We start from the raw sequence: 16,824 nt of genomic DNA on the forward strand, positions 1-16,824 counted from the left end.
CGACCTTGCTGCACTCGCTGGACAGTGTGTGTCTAAGGCGTACAGCCTGACGGGTTGCCTTGAAACACGTCTCCGTCGATTGTCTGGTTGGAGGTATATGCGACACTCATCGGTGAGGAGAACGTGATGCCAATCCTGAGCGATCCTTTCGGCATGTTGTTGGGCGCATCTGTACCGCGCTGCATGGTGTCGTGGTTGCAAAGATGGACCTCGCCATTTACGTCGGGAGTGAAGTTGCACATCATGCAGCCTATTGCGCACAGCTTGAGTCGTAACACGACATCCTGTGGCTGCACGAAAAGCATTATTCAACATGGTGGCATTGCTCTCAGGGTTCCTTCGAGCCATAATCCATAGGTAGCGGTCATCCACTGCAGTAGTAGCCCTTGCATGGTCTGAGCGAGGCATGTCATCGACAGTTCCTGTCTCTCTGCATCTCCTCCATGTCCGAACAGCATCGCTTTGGTTCCTGCGAGACGCTTTGATACTTCCCTTGTTCATAGCCCTTCCTGGCACAAAGTAACAATACGGACGCAATCTAACCGCGGTATTGACCGTCTAGGCATTGGACTACAGACAACCCGAGTCGTGTACCTCCTTCCTGGTGGGATGAGTAGAACTGATCGGCTTTCTGACCCCCGCTGTCTAATAGGTGCTGCTCATGCATGGTTTTTTACATCTTTGGGCGGGTTTAGTGTCATCTCTGAACAGTCGAAGGGATTGTGTCTGTAATACGATATCCACAGTCACTATATTCAGTAGTTCTGGGAACCGGGGTGATGCAAAACTTTTTTTGATGTATGTGTACACCAATTCGAGAAGTTGAAAATTTGTGTCGAACTGGGACTCGAGCCCGGAATTTTCCGGTTCTCGTGAACGGTCATCTTGACCGTCTCGGCCATCGGGACATTTCCGAGACCGATTCAAATTTTCAAATTACCCACCCACGACTGACGTGATGCCCCTGCCCATTACCCTGACTACTCTCGGCGGTGCGCTGATTCGCATAGGAGTGAGAGCGTGTTCGCGCATCTGCATAGAAATGATCACTGGGCCGCCCCGCCCTAGTTGTGTACAGGATCTGTCTGTCCTTTCGGACATGACTGCTTCAGTGCAGATGCACAAACGCGCTCAAACTCTTACGGGAATCAGCGAATAGCTGAGAGTAGTGAGGATAATGGGCAGGGGCATTACATCGGTTGTGTGCAGGTTAGTTGGAAATTTGACACTGTCTGAGAACATATCCGAATGGCCGAGACTGTCAAAGTGACCGTTCGCGAGAAACGGAGAAATCAGGGTAAGAGTCTCGCTCCGGTACACACTGCTTTCCGCATTGATACACAGGCTACCTCAAAAAGAATACCACAACTTCCAAAGTCGAGAACTCTGAAAAGAAGAAAAGGAGAGCTACGCTCTTTCTGTCGTCGATTGAAGAAAGCTCTGAAGTTTCATTTGGTTGCTCATTTGATTTCTAGGAGCGCTGTTGATCACGTAACCTCCATTTCCGTTGTCGGTGCAAAGATGGCGACTGCTCAACAAAAAGCTTTTTGTGTTATCGAGTACGGCAGAAGTGAATCGACGACAGTTGTTCAGCCAACATTTCAAACCAAGTATGGTGTTCAACTTTCTGATGGGGATGTATCGCACGTTGGCATAAACAATTCACAGAGAACGGGTGTTTGTGCAAAGGGAAAAGTCCCGGACGACCGCGCACGAGTGATGAAAATGTTGGTCGTATTCAGGAAGCATTTGCTCGCAGCCCAGAGCTAGCAGAGCGCATAAAACTCCGCAACTGACCATTTGGAGAGCCCTAACGAAAAGATTAGTAATGAAACCTTATCGTCTACAATTGGTTAAAGACCTTTCCGAACCTGATAATGTGAAATGAATCGAGTTGTGAGAGTTTGTCCTTGAGCAAATGGAAACAGATGACTGGTTCATTTCGAAGCTAGTGTTTAGCGATGAAGCAACACTTCACACAACAGGGAAATTCAATCGGCACAATGTCCGTATGCGGGGCACTGAGAATCCGCGGGAAACAATTGAGCATGAACGTGATTCACCTAAGCTGAATGTTTTCTGTGCCATTTCAGCTAATAAAGTTTTTGGTCCTTTCTTCTAAGAAAGTGCAACTGTAACAACCTATCTGGAAATGTTGCAGAATTGGTTGTTCCCTCAACTCGAAGAAGAAGCACGTCAGTTCATACTCCAGCAGGATGGGGCACCACCCCATTGGCACTTACCTGTCAGTGCCTATTTGAACGAAAGGGTACCCACATCAACGGATCGGCCGCCAGGCAGTTAGTGACGGAGGACTTCGTCATTGGCCACCAAAAAGCCCTAAACTCACCTGCTGTGATTTTTTTTTTCTGTGGGTGTATGTTAAAGATACTGGGTTTCCACCACATGTACCAGCTTACATTAAGGAACTAAAAGAAGGAATAGCTGCAGCTATCCAAACTGTGCACCAGAGGTGCTACGGAGAGTGTGGAATGAGTTCGAGTATCGGGTTGACGTCGCTCGCGTGTCTGGGTCATATTGAACCTTTATGAATTTGTTTTCCACAGAAAAAACTTTGTTAAGTACCCTTCAGATGATTAATTACCCAAGGTTACATAATGTTTCTTTGATTAAATACGAATTTTCAAAGTTGTGGTCTTCTTTCTGAATCACCTCGTAGAAAGTATTTCAATGCCTAATAGCAGTTAATGTCTTTATTTCCTTTGGACAATAATCATACATGGCTGCAGAATAAAACATGTCTGTTCTTTCGGACATACCCGAAAAATGCACACCCCACATACATATCTCTCTAATATGTTGACCCCGTGAGAAAAAGACTAATTAGCTGTGGCTCATTAGGCTTTTCTCACTGCTCATTTTCCGCGAATTTTGGGCTGTCGAGTGCGGGAAGCACTCAACAATAAATAAAATTAAATGAACAAATTTTCTGATTACTTACATCTGCCACACACATATTACAGTACGTACTGGAACGCAGTGATAACACAAAACACCTGGAAACATTGTAAGGAAAGTTGATACTAACTACTAACAAGGACACGTCAATATAAATTAACAGTAGGCTCTGTTATTAAATTTAATTTCAAACTTGCACTATCGTTACAACGCTGAAGCGCTGAAACAAATACTTATTTAAAAAGTAGCGTGCGGAATCGCCGTTTGGTGGGGTCTTTTGGGGCTCGGTTCCTATCTGAGCTAGGAACAGGGAGTAAAAGGTTTTTGGTACACACTGGACTGGCGGCCATTTGTATAGCCATACGAGCATATTAAAGTACATTAAGCAACGTTTGAGCGAAGGACAGAAGCTGGCGAGAAGGCAAATTGTGCTAATCGATTAATTCATGTTGCGATAGATTTTAATTGGGCTCAGCTAATGACATTGTTCGGATTTTACGTGCAAAAAGAGTCAGCCTTAATTAACTCCGGACTGAAGCGAGTCTGATGGTTCAAATTTGGTCCACCGATGTATCGCACCTAAGCTTAAGATAAGTTTTAATCCTTTGAAAAACATCTTGCTTCGTTTGGATTTTACGTGCAGAAAACATGTTTTTGTGGAAGGTTTTTGAAGCGCTCCTCTTCCGTTCTTTAAACTTGTATGAATCGGTTCAAACTTCCCATGTAGGTAGCTCATCATCATCATCATCATCATTTAAGACTGATTATGCCTTTCAGCGTTCAGTCTGGAGCATAGCCCCCTTATAAAATTCCTCCATGATCCCCTATTCAGTGCTAACATTTGTGCCTCTTGTGATGTTAAACCTATTACTTCAAAATCATTCTTAACCGAATCCAGGTACCTTCTCCTTGGTCTGCCCCGACTCCTCCTACCCTCTACTGCTGAACCCATGAGTCTCTTGGGTAACCTTGCTTCTCCCATGCGTGTAACATGACCCCACCATCTAAGCCTGTTCGCCCTGACTGCTACATCTATAGAGTTCATTCCCAGTTTTTCTTTGATTTCCTCATTGTGGACACCCTCCTGCCATTGTTCCCATCTACTAGTACCTGCAATCATCCTAGCTACTTTCATATCCGTAACCTCAACCTTATTGATAAGGTAACCTGAATCCACCCAGCTTTCGCTCCCATACAACAAAGTTGGTCGAAAGATTGAACGGTGCACAGATAACTTAGTCTTGGTACTGACTTCCTTCTTGCAGAAGAGAGTAGATCGTAGCTGAGCGCTCACTGCATTAGCCTTGCTACACCTCGCTTCCAGTTCTTTCACTATGTTGCCATCCTGTGAGAATATGCATCCTAAGTACTTGAAACCGTCCACCTGTTCTAACTTTGTTCCTCCTATTTGGCACTCAATCCGTTTATATTTCTTTCCCACTGGCATTACTTTCGTTTTGGAGATGCTAATCTTCATACCATAGTCCTTACATTTCTGATCTAGCTCTGAAATATTACTCTGCAAACTTTCAATCGAATCTGCCATCACAACTAAGTCATCCGCATATGCAAGACTGCTTATTTTGTGTTCACATGTCTTAATCTCACCCAGCCAGTCTATTGTTTTCAACATATGATCCATAAATAATATGAACAACAGTGGAGACAGGCTGCAGCCTTGTCTTACCCCTGAAACTACTCTGAACCATGAACTCAGTTTACCGTCAACTCTAACTGCTGCCTGACTATCCATGTAAAGACCTTTAATTGCTTGCAAAAGTTTGCCTCCTATTCCATAATCTCGTAGAACAGACAATAACTTCCTCCTAGGAGCCCGGTCATATGCCTTTTCTAGATCTATAAAGCATAGATACAATTCCCTGTTCCACTCATAAATGGATAAAATTAAAACGAGATTTTTATCCAATAACCTTTTTCCATTGTCGAGATACGATGGTTCAAAGTCGAACTAAATGTAGTACGAAAAATTCATCCTTACGCGAACTGAATGCGCACATACAGTTTAAAGTGAATGAAATAAATAAATAATGCATTCTTATAATAAAATTGGAAACACGTTTCCAAAAATCTAGCTTCATTCGGTTTTGTGAGTTTTTCACTCTCGCCACTACTACCTTTCAAATTTACGCGAATCGGTTCAGATCTTGTAAGAAACATGTAACTAGTTGTTGTCCTTTTATTTTGTGAAAGCTTCATTCGTTGCCACTATATAGGCAACATAGTTCGATGCACTTTAAGAAAACCTATACCGGATCAGCCGTCACCAGAGTCAACAAAAGTCTGCATCGGTTGCCAAGCTATGGCAGTTTAATGTAAAAATTACGATAGAGCAAATGTTGGGAACCAGCATGAAAAATGCTTCTATCGTAGCATGAGAAAAGGGAATATGTCGTGGACAGAGTTAGGAAGATAAAGGGAGGAAACTAGCTGGCAGTTTCTAACACATTTAAATAGAAACATTCTGACGTATTCGTGCTTATTTTTCCAAATTAACGCTAAATCCACCAGCGCAGTAGATTCCTAAAACTCACCTGGTGTTACATGTATGACGAGAGGTGTAAAAACAAACAGACGCAAATTTATGTGCTTCTAGAGTGTGGGATACATCTACAATAGGAATTATCCCAGAATGCCGGTGCATGCATCCTAAACTTCAAAGGCACGTTGTCTTATTCCACATGACAGATGCCATGTTGGATGATATGATGGCACGTGTCATGTTGTACGACATGACATATATCACGTTGCTTTACTTGACACGATGCATTATACTACACTCCTGGAAATGGAAAAAAGAACACATTGACACCGGTGTGTCAGACCCACCATACTTGCTCCGGACACTGCGAGAGGGCTGTACAAGCAATGATCACACGCACGGCACAGGGGACACACCAGGAACCGCGGTGTTGGCCGTCGAATGGCGCTAGCTGCGCAGCATTTGTGCACCGCCGCCGTCAATGTCAGCCAGTTTTCCGTGGCATACGGAGCTCCATCGCAGTCTTTAACACTGGTAGCATACCACGACAGCGTGGACGTGAACCGTATGTGCAGTTGACGGACTTTGAGCGAGGGCGTACAGTGGGCATGCGGGAGGCCGGGTGGACGTACCGCCGAATTGCTCAACACGTGGGGCGTGAGGTCTCCACAGTACATCGATGTTGTCGCCAGTGGTCGGCGGAAGGTGCACGTGCCCGTCGACCTGGGACCGGGCCGCAGCGACGCACGGATGCACGTCAAGACCGTAGGATCCTACGCAGTGCCGTAGGGGACCGCACCGCCACTTCCCAGCAAATTAGGGACACTGTTGCTCCTGGGGTATCGGCGAGGACCATTCGCAACCGTCTCCATGAAGCTGGGCTACGGTCCCGCACACCGTTAGGCCGTCTTCCGCTCACGCCCCAACATCGTGCAGCCCGCCTCCAGTGGTGTCGCGACAGGTGTGAATGGAGGGACGAATGGAGACGTGTCGTCTTCAGCGATGAGAGTCTCTTCTGCCTTGGTGCCAATGATGGTCGTATGCGTGTTTGGCGCCGTGCAGGTGAGCGCCACAATCAGGACTGCATACGACCGAGGCACACAGGGCCAACACCCGGCATCATGGTGTGGGGAGCGATCTCCTACACTGGCCGTACACCACTGGTGATCGTCGAGGGGACACTGAATAGTGCACGGTACATCCAAACCGTCATCGAACCCATCGTTCTACCATTCCTAGACCGGCAAGGGAACTTGCTGTTCCAACAGGACAATGCACGTCCGCATGTATCCCGTGCCACACAACGTGCTCTAGAAGGTGTAAGTCAACTACCCTGGCCAGCAAGATCTCCGGATCTGTCCCCCATTGAGCATGTTTGGGACAGGATGAAGCGTCGTCTCACGCGGTCTGCACGTCCAGCACGAACGCTGGTCCAACTGAGGCGCCAGGTGGAAATGGCATGGTAAGCCGTTCCACAGGACTACATCCAGCATCTCTGCGATCGTCTCCATGGGAGAATAGCAGCCTGCATTGCTGCGAAAGGTGGATATACACTGTACTAGTGCCGACATTGTGCATGCTCTGTTGCCTGTGTCTATGTGCCTGTGGTTCTGTCAGTGTGATCATGTGATGTATCTGACCCCAGGAATGTGTCAATAAAGTTTCCCCTTCCTGGGACAATGAATTCACGGTGTTCTTATTTCAATTTCCAGGAGTGTACATGAGATGGGAATAATACTGACAAGTAAAAAAGCGCGAATATGTCAATGTTTTGATATAAATGTCTTTGAAGCTGCCAAATCACTCGGAAAATTAGTTCCCTTCTTTTACGTCGCTAACTCTGGCCATGATATACTCACTTTTTTTTGTGCTACGAAAGGAGCATTCATCATTCTGTTTAGAGTAATGCCCAGCAATTCTTGGCTTCGTATCTTAAGTAATCGTTAAAACTTTAAATGTTAGTAAAACCCTTGGTAACTCATAGGTTCTCCTGGAGACTAGTCAGAGTAACAAGAAAAGACAGACACTTCAGGCCTTTGCCGATCAGAGTTCTTTGTCTCAAGTGTAAACTAACTAGTAGCTGCCTTCAGCACTGCACACAGAGTTCCACTGCTGTCTCCGCTTTCGTTACTCCACACAGAATTCCCAGTCTTTTCCTTTTTGCTGCGTGCCGTAACATCCGACGTTGCTCTGCGCACTCTCCAACCGTCCCTTTGAAGGCCAAGACCGACAGACTTCACTCTCCACCTCTCCACCTCTCCACTCCTCCAGCTCCCGTACCCATATACGCATTCTTGGCCTCTTCACTTTATCGATTGATTGCCTCTGAGACACCCATACAGACGTGAGCACACCGATCACTCGGCTTCAGTTTACCGCGCAACCTTGCTTACTCCTCCGAGATGATTTTACCGGTATAGCTATCGTCTGGAAACCACAAATATTAAGAACTTCCAGCACGCTGGAATAACTGCAGGTCAGCAACTTCTTTTCGTCAGATCAACTGCAAACCAGCCAATGTTGCAAATTTCATGTTTTTATTTACTTGATGACGAGTTTCGGGCGGGCACCCATTTTAAAATCGTCCAGATAGTCAAAATGATGTTTCCAATAATACGAGATCCATATCAAGATCAATATATACGTATTATGAAGTGCAAATGAACAATTGGCTAATGCGCTGTAACTGTCCATTTGCCCTTCATAATACTTATATATTTACTTACTCCAAGCCTTACCTTTTGTGATAAGGGAATTTTAACAGCATGGTCAGGAGAGGAATTCCTCTCACATAGCTGGCCGGTGTGGCCGAGCGGTTCTAGGCGCTTCAGTCTGGAACCACGTGACCGCTACGGTCGCAGGTTTGAATCCTGCCTCGGGCATGGATGTGTGTGATGTCCTTAGGTTAGTTAAGTTTAAATAGTTCTAAGTTATAGGGGACTGATGACCTCAGATGTTATGTCCCATAGTGCTCAGAGCCATTTGAACCTCTCACATAGGCCAACCGACTACTGTACTTCTCTTCTTCCCGAACACGTCCAATCCCAAGCGACACTCACGTTCGGGAAGCGACATCCTGCCTTACACAGATTTCTTAATGTTCTCCAAGTCATCTTAAGAAGCATCCAAATATTACTTTGTCTGCAGATTTGGGTCAACATTTGTAAAACTCTAATTCCTCTCTCTCTCAAATCCCACCCTATGGGGAGAGGGGGAGAGTTTTAGTTTTAGCGAATCAAAATTTACGAAGTTAATAAGTATATTTTATTTATCCGTAACCATTTTCCACGCAAAAATGAGAACACGGATTTTCTTGAATTACAGTGACAACTACCAAGAATCAAAACAAATGTTTAAGACAAAATGTACGTAGTTTTTTATGTACAATCTGATTCTGCAATAAAAAAATGGGGGTTCCCATTTGAAATTTTTAAGTTGCCTCCCGCCTCACTCCCAGGGGGTTTAACACCAGCAGATGTCCCCCTCGAAAATAATCAACTTCGGATTCTAAAAATTTTTTTGTGTGAAGCTTATTTTTCGAGTTATTCTAGTTTGTCAACTTAAAATTTACGCCCAATATATACAAGATTAATAATGTAAGAAGGTGACAGGAACGCTTAACGACCGTGGCCTAAGCCTTTCTTGTAGTTTTCTGGCGTACTTCTCCCTCTGTGGCATCACCAGTGCTACAAATCCTATAATGTTCAAGCAACACTTCAACACGGAGGGAAGTGGTCCTACTCCTACTCTACTCTTCAACGTTAGACTGCTCTGGTAGAACTTGATTTCTATTCCGAAATATTACTTCACTTGGCTACACTCGTGACATGCTAATATTATATGCACATTACAACCTCTCTAGTTGGTGGTACGAGCTTAGAGAAGGACAACTTAAGGTCGTGGAATCGAATCTCGGTCAGATACCGAAATTTCTCAGTCTGCCTTTAAGCTAACCTCCACTTCTCAACGATAGATTCCATGTTAAAGTGTAGATCCCCTTTTCCCGGTAGGATTACAGGGTAAGTTAAGAGCGCTCCAGTCATGGCATACGAATTTACCCATAACCTGTGTCACAGCCAGATCACAAGTCTAGCGCCTCATTTCTCGTGAGCTTGACGATATCTTATCTGTCGCGATAACCACTCAGTTCGTGAGATACCTCTGTGTAAGTTCGCGACAAGCATACCTCGGACAACACAGTACTTTCACGTTTTCCATTTGTGGTTCAGTTCACAGTTCGGCGCACATGGTTGTAGTCAACACACCGAGGCAGATATTCGCGAATGAAAATCTCGTCCCATTCAAATTGTTAAAAAAAAAAAAAAAAAAAAAACCGCTGTAGCGCGTCTCATGTACCGTCATGTGGCGTACTCTTACACACAGTGATAATTAATTGCTTACTGCAAACATAGAACAACATTTATCACAAAGCTCTGCTCCATGCCCCGAAGAGCGACTTCGCTGAGACTTCCCCGTCTGATTTCGGGCGGCAATCCTCTCTTAAGCGTGTGCATATGAACAAAAGCCCGCCACCGGCGAACTATGGATAGCGGCGTATGACCGTATACACAGCATATAGCTTCCTGAATATTTTCGCACGACTCTTCATCAGTCTTGTAACAACTTCGAGCCAATTAGGACTTCACTGTTCTTCTCAATGAGTTCTCTGGCGTCGTAAGGTACAGATTTCTTGGTGACGGTTTTTGGTGCTGGAGGTATTGCTGAACCGCGCGTAATCCAGTGGCCTCGAAAAAACTCATGATGTAACTTACGCATCTAAGTAGCAAAGTGTAGTAGAGCTGTGTCCTGCTGAAACCGCACATGAACCATAATTCCATTTTCTTCAATCTGAGGTATTAACCATGTTTGCAAGATGCCGTGATCAGAATACGAAGAAATCTAAAAAGGTATCGTGGTGACATACGTGTGCACAACATGAGGCGTGTTCCTTTACAAATGTTGCAGATAGTGGGGATGTTCCTTAGACAGAAAACCACATTCCTCCTTCGGAACAACGATATATCGCACATTCTTCAGAAAATAACGATCTTGTGAGAGACATGGCGATTGGAAATTGTGTCAACAGAGCACGGCAAGCTAAAACTGGCTGTTCCATGTCGCCAGATAATGTATTTACAAAGATCCATCCAAATTCTTTCGTTTCCAAATCTCTTTAATGTGTTCACTCGTCGTTGACTGTAGTACTGTAGCACGTAAAGATCAGCTGCTCTTTTGCGAATGGCTTTCGTTGGAGGGTGTTCAGCTGATTGAACGGCAGCGGCACCCGTTTGCACTAGCGTTTTCTTATGTCCACACGGCCTGTCTTCGTCATTGCCGGGAGCAAAACCACTTTTTTTTTCAGTCGAGTATTGTTGCTTCATGAGGTGGGAACCTACCTATACGAACACTAAACGCACCCATTATCTCAGTCATTGTTTGCCTTGTCTTTGATATTCGTGTACTCACACAAGCCAATAATCGCTTCTCAATTATATAACTGTGTCCCGTTCACAGGTCAAGCAACGCAATATTGAAACAAAACAGCTGAATACTGATAATATAGCTTTTCGTCAGCTTCAAAGAAGGAAATCCAGGAAAACTACTAATGTGTTTACTTCCCCAGTTGTGCAAAATCAAGAGCGGTACAAGAACAGCTTCTGCTGAAGGTTCTTCGGTTTCCGTATTTTGAAAGGTGGTAGTTTGCACCAAAACAAGAATAATGTGCCGAGTAAACATGGACCATAAAGTGCAAATCTTAACATCTATGAGCGATTTCCCATCTTCGTTGCTATGAACACGTCTGTTCTACAGAAGTGTTCTTACCTCTTGAGATATGCATTTTAGGGCCCATGTTTACTAGACCTTTTTGCTTCGAATGATCGTTGCTGTCATATTCCTGAATATTGACCGTTCCTCCTTGGACATCTTCTACAGCATACTTTACCATATGTCGCACTGCGGAAAAAATCCGCAGTGCAATAGCCTAAATTCTGTATTAGTTCACATTACGCCCAGAAAACGTTTAAGATGAGCAGCTGAATACCAGTTCTCGAGATCAATGTTTCCACCCGTTTTGGCGTCCAACTTCCTCGTACCAACGTTGCCGCTATACACGTCAGCATGTTTTTGTGTTTAAAGCGCCATTCGGTCTTCCCCAAACATGCACACCGTGACGCATTTGCAATTATATTCGATTTTGGCGCGGCCGTCAGACGTGTCACGTGTCACGCAGCAGCTGTGACGGCGCGTCACAACACGAGACGGCAGGACAGGCACTGCGGCCGCGAGTGACGTTGACGGCAGGCAGTTTAGAGCGTCGATTGTCGGGCCCATGCTAACAGCGAGCGCGCATCTGCGGCGGCGCAGCAGACGTAAGATAACAGCAGCGGCCACGGCAGTAGCAGGCAAGGCGCCCATGCAGAGCAAGCAGCCGCAGGGGGGCGTGGTCGGCCTCTCCTACCATGCCGTCCCCACAGAGGTGCGTAGAACACTGCTCCTCACTACACATCCAAAATTGCGATTCAACTGTTCCGCAATTAATCGTGCAACCGCGTGTGTCCGATTTTTCTGAGTCGTCCTCTTACGCATTTGCAGATTCTGTTTAGTATACCAAACCAGCTTTGCACTTCATTGGTGTCCCATTAGCTGATTTCTTGTGTTCAGTTTACCGATTGTGTGTGTACGTGTACGTGTGTAGCCGCGCGCGTGCGACGACCAGCTACCAAACATACAAATTTAGGCGTATCATGTTACCTGCGTATGTGATGTGTACCCACAACGCTGTAAATATCACAATGCTTTCGATGAACGGGTCTGTTGAACCTGCTGATAGCGGACGCAACATAATTATAGTTTGCTGTGTAGCGTCGTGCGTGGACAAACAAAGATGGAGCGGAATACCGGCAACATTTATTCGGCTTCTATACTACTTTTGCAGTGTAGGTCTTGTGGCAGGCTGATCTTATTGTAGTGCAAGGTACGTATGATGTAGAAAACCAACGAATGTGATCCATAACAAAAATCTACCTAATGTTATGGAGCGTGTTCTACTCATATTGATTTTGATTAGTGGCTTATGTTCGGCATTTTAATGTCACGAGTTGGAGCAAACGAATGGTGTCGATAGGTTCAGTATACTAACTAGTATGAGTCTTTGAGGTTGGAATCTGTTTGGTGCCTTCTCTTGAGCCGATGTGTGGCCATCAGTGTTTCGCCGAATGTTTGTAACTTCACTGCTGACGCTTGTTTACTGTGCTGTCTCTCTGTACTGTGCAACAGAACATATTCATTATCCTCGCGTTTCTGGCCCGTTTTTAATTTCCTCGCTGTCGACTGGACAACGAACCTACATTTTTTCTTAATAATACTACATCGAGCGACGAATACAGAAAGGAAATCCTTGGCAAACAAAGTTATACATAAACGCAGTTATTACACGCACTTACGTAACGTTTCTTATTGTTGATACTGACTGCTTATTTTCCTCTGTAGGTAAACGAGGAAGCTGCTGCTGTATTACTTTAGGAAGTTAGGTTTCTTTGTAGCCCTACCTTCTTCATTACACACTTCTTTTCATTTAGTCGTCTCTGCAACATAAGTTACTGAAAACATGTTTGTTGCAGTGTGAGCATTCAGTATCAGCAATAAAACTCGTAAGTCACTGTTTTAGGTTCCGTGCATTTAAAAAACCCACTTGTGTACATTGTGAATAACAAACAAGGTACATTATTTATTGCACCTAGTACTAAGGTTTCTTACCTTTCCGCTCGCGCTTGGAAAGTTGTAGGAATTATTATTTCAGTATCGTTTGGCCGATTATTATTAGTCATTTATATCTTCACGTTATCTTCCTATTAGACACGTAAGGTGTGAAGAATTAGTGTTTCCCGTCTTGAACTAAGTCATGGATGTTTTACAATTTTTTCTTAAACTCAGTCTGTCTTACATTGACTCAAAGGTCAAATTTTTCAATATTTTTGTAGGGACCATGCTCGTCGCCCTCCTTCATACTGGGTCTCTTAGAAATAGTACGGGTTTCGTACACTTCAGTATTCTTAGTACATGTACTTTATAAGCAACATCTTTCGCAAACTACAGTTTGCCAATAAACCTACAATAAGCAAAAGCCAACCTTTTTTTCACAACTGAGCTCATTTCCTGATTTGTTTTCACTTACGTAGGTACTGTTATTGCCAAACATGTGATATAATTGGAATCTTAACACATTTTCGTAGTAAAAGCTGTCTGCAAGCCTCTGTATCAAGACCGAACTGGTTATTAGATAAGATTACCTTTCTTCCCACATGAGTTTCCGCCGCGTTTACTCACGTCAGCAAAGATTGCACTCCGCACTTGCTTACATTTTCTTCTATTTTTCTAATGTATATTTTATTCTATTTCATCTTGAACAGTGAAGATTCTATTTTATTTGTACTGTCCAGCTGTCTGATTTTCTCAGTAATCATGACCTAAAGCTTCACTACCAAAGCAGATTCACAGATGAAATGTTTGTATTGTGTAGGTGAGAGTATGATGCTGTGAACATCGGACCGAGACTTCAACTCAGATTCTCGTTTCGCGAGCAGTGCACTGCCAGTTCACTACCCGTTCATGCCTCACTGACCAACTCAAAGTTATGAGTTGCTACGTGTTTCACTAATGTTAACGTGCCATAAATGTTGAAAATGGTTTGTTTAAAATTCGGCATTGCACGTTACGTTATAACTGGAAATTAAACATCAAAAGGGACGTGTGTAAATTACCACGTGATTATGTTTAGGGCAAAAATATCACCACAATCTTTGTCGTATCAGTTCTTCCGGGACCTCCAATAGCGGGCTCCGTCTGGCCGCCAGGTATTGGACACACACAAAAGTTTTTCATTCATATTTCTAGCTTGCAGAGCCGTATTTCAGTTATCACCACCACTTGGCTAGGCTAAATAACCTGTTTTATTAACCATCGAATACTTGATATTCCTGGATAGTACATGATAAACGCTTTCTGTAAAAATTTTATCAATTACTTTACTTATTTGAATTCCCTCTGTACGTTTTCGTCCTTCTGTAGATCTGTTCTAAACAGGTCAAAAAAATGTTTGGTGGACTACACACTCAAATTTCGTCTCTTCTATGTATCATGCGGAGAGTTTAACGTGGTCATTTCAGAAACATATGGCCACCATGACGTAATTAAAAAACCGAAGTACTATCTTTAGGCGAAGTTACCATGTGAGGTTGCCAGTCAATATCTGCGCTGCAGTTCTCGGAGATCACCTTCCTGGACCATCAGCTTATCAAATCGTTTGAGTGGTGCATGGTATTTGAACGTTCTGGACAATACCTCGCCTGAACTTACGGAAGCCGTTCACGTAGAACTGCGCACTAGTTTGTGGTTCCAGAAAGATGATGCTCCATGAACCTTTATCTTGGGGCCACATCATACCTCCGACGACTTCGAGCAGAGAATAATCGAAAGCGGATTACCAGCCGTGTGGTCTGTGGGCTCCGCTGACCTCAGCCGTCTTGACATTTTCCTCTCGGATATGTGGTGTAACTTGTGTACTGAACACCAGTAGGAACACTACCCGAGTTTACTGAGCGCGTCTTTACAGCGTGTGATTCCATCAGACGAGAGCGCGGCATCATACAGTCAACAGGGAGAACTGATTCGTCATTGCACATTATGTAACGAAGCTGAACATTTACTTACATAGTGAAGCCACAGATTCGGTTCACAGTATTTGATTGTACTCCGTTAATAAACATTTTCCAAATCACACTAATCTGGCGTTTCATTTAGCCTATCTAATGCGTTGATAGATCATAGTGCTCTAGAAACTTTTTCAGATTTCGGGCTGTAGGTTCCTTCCATCAAAACGTTCAAACTTCCGTCATCTACAGTCTCGGAAATTCTTAAAACAACATTCTGTCACGCCCTGTACAGCTTGTTTACGACATTGCCGACCTCAGCTGCCAATTGCTCTTTAGGCGTTACCAAATGCTTTGTGTACTCCCCTTTGCTCTGGGTTGTGCATTGCTCGTTGCTTGCTTGTTTTGAAATGAGTGAAGAGACAATCCTAATCCATCATGAGGTTCGAGTAAGACTCCCACAACACCAGGAGGATGGGCGATCCCTTTGACTGTGTCAGTTCTGCTGTCGCAGAAGCACAAAACCCGAACGTAAACTGGCAGCACTGCAAGCGAGAGGCGGGGCTTGGTCCACCCCACCTCTCTCTCCTCGAGCAGTCTGTACGTTCTCGCATGTTTACACGTGAGATGAAAATTCGACGCTTCAAGACATTCATACTCCCACTCATCAGCTACGCGTCAAAAATTTGGGCCACCGCAGCCGATGTTCATAACAAAGTTCACTCTCTGCAGAACACATTTTTTAGAATAGCAGTAGACGCGCCCTGCTTCCAACCCATCACGGTAACATACACAGTACACAACATCCCGAAAATCCCGCACATGTCTCAGCAGAAAGCTTACCCCATGACCTAATTAAATCCGTAGGTTCGATCCCTCCCGACCCAACATTGAAATTTCCACGTATGATACTCCAATGAAACTTCTCCCTCTAATCCATCTAAACTCAGACCATCGAGCTACCTTCCTAGAAGCTCGACCCCCCGTCAAATACCTCAAAAACCCAAACCCAGCAAGCAGTACTTACACATCACATATAAAATAAATATTATACGTGACGTGTAAGTACTGCTTGTTTTTGTACTGTTAATCAGTTTTCAGTCTTCAAACTGTATTTCTATGCTTTTACATAAGCAGCAAGTTAACATGTCTGCTGTTAAATAAAACTTTGCCTGCGAATTCATGTACTAAATAGTGTTCATTTTAACATTCAGCCGTCTGTTTTTAACATTCAGCCGTCTGTTTTTAACATTCAGCCGTCTGTTTTTAACATTCAGCCGTCTGTTTTTAACATTCAGCCGTCTGTTTTTAACATTCAGCCGTCTGTTTTTAACATTCAGCCGTCTGTTTTTAACATTCAGCCGTCTGTTTTTAACATTCAGCCGTCTGTTTTTAACATTCAGCCGTCTGTTTTTAACATTCAGCCGTCTGTTTTTAACATTCAGCCGTCTGTTTTTAACATTCAGCCGTCTGTTTTTAACATTGAGCCGTCTGTTTTTAACATTCAGCCGTCTGTTTTTAACATTCAGCCGTCTGTTTTTAACATTCAGCCGTCTGTTTTTAACATTCAGCCGTCTGTTTTTAACATTCAGCCGTCTGTTTTTAACATTCAGCCGTCTGTTTTTAACATTCAGCCGTCTGTTTTTAACATTCAGCCGTCTGTTTTTAACATTCAGCCGTCTGTTTTAAATGTTAAGTAGCCTACTGATATCTACGGCTACTGTTGTAATGTTCATCTGCCCGCACTTGCTAACG

At 44.1% G+C, this 16,824-nt stretch overlaps 1 protein-coding gene across 1 annotated transcript in view; it reads left to right on the forward strand.

The window, feature by feature from the left end:
- The window catches only part of LOC124790533 (prolow-density lipoprotein receptor-related protein 1-like), a 219,975-nt gene that overhangs the window by 1,059 nt on the left and 202,092 nt on the right, over positions 1-16,824 (forward strand). The gene's annotated exons all lie outside the window — the stretch shown is intronic.

Source organism: Schistocerca piceifrons, chromosome 1 (genome assembly GCF_021461385.2).
Source record: "Schistocerca piceifrons isolate TAMUIC-IGC-003096 chromosome 1, iqSchPice1.1, whole genome shotgun sequence".
NCBI lineage: Eukaryota > Metazoa > Arthropoda > Insecta > Orthoptera > Acrididae > Schistocerca > Schistocerca piceifrons.